Source organism: Rana temporaria, chromosome 10 (genome assembly GCF_905171775.1).
Source record: "Rana temporaria chromosome 10, aRanTem1.1, whole genome shotgun sequence".
Taxonomy (NCBI): Eukaryota; Metazoa; Chordata; class Amphibia; order Anura; family Ranidae; genus Rana; species Rana temporaria.
This window is the reverse complement of record NC_053498.1, coordinates 141,631,345-141,632,618: the sequence shown is the minus strand read 5'-3', so window position 1 is coordinate 141,632,618 and position 1,274 is coordinate 141,631,345.

The window sequence follows — 1,274 nt, the reverse complement described above, 5'->3', positions numbered from 1 at the left end:
TAAGTCGTTCGCGAATAGGGCTGTGCGTCATTTACGTTCACGTCGAACGCATTGGCTTTTTGCGGGTTAATTTGGAGCATGCGCACTGGGATACTATCACGGACGGCGCATGCGCCGTCTGGAAAAAAGCGTTATTTACGTGGGGTCACAATACATTTACATAACACACGCCCACATCTTCCGCATTTGAATTAGGCGGGCTTACACCGGCCTATTTACGCTACGCCGCCGCAACTTTTCTTAGAGAATACTGCACTTGCCTGTCAAAGTTGCGGAGGCGTAACGTAAATAGGATACACAAAGATGCGCTCTCGTACGTGAATCCGGGCCAATGTTATCAGCCTCACAAAAAACACGGTGTGCTCAAAACTGTTGTAGGTCTCGATAGCTCTGACATATACCATAGTGATGTAAGGAGAACACTGAGCCGGTCACATAAGCCTCTGATCCAGAGGAGGAGCTTACACTCTAATATCCCCTCCCCCACGGTCACACACTATTATTATTATACATTTATATAGCTCTGACATATACCGCAGTGCTGTACAGAGATTACTGAGCCAATCACGTCAGTCTCTTCACCAGAGGAGCTTACACTCTAATTCCCCCCTCCCCCACAGTCACACACTAATATTATTATACACATATATATATATATATATATATATAGCACTAACATATACGGCAGTGCTGTGCAAAGAACACTGAGCCAGTCACCAGAGGAGCTTACATCTGCCGGCATAAGCGCGCCGAATTCAAATTGTGAAGACGTGGGCGTGTTTTATGCGAATAAAACATGACCCCACGTAAATGACGTTTTTGACTAACGGTGCATGCGCCGTCCGTGAACGTAACCCAGTGCGCATGCTCCAAATTAACCCGCAAAAAGCCAATGCTTTCGACGTGAACGTAAATTACGCACAGCCCTATTCGCGAACAACTTACGCAAATGACGTAATCGGCGGAAAATTAGACGCTGGCCCGACGTCCATACTTAAAATAGGATACGCCTCACAAAGCAGGGGTAACTTTACGCCGGAAAACGATGTAACGTAAACGATGTAAAAAATACGCCGATTCAGAAACGTACGTCCGCCCGGCGTATTTTTTTTACGTCGTTTACATTAGGCTTTTTCCACCGGGCGGACGTACGTTTCTGAATCGGCGTATCTATATAATTTGCATATTCCTCGCGTAAATCGACGGAAGCGCCACCTAGCGGCCAGCAACTAAGATACGACGCGTAAGAGACTTACGCCAGTCGGATCTTAGCC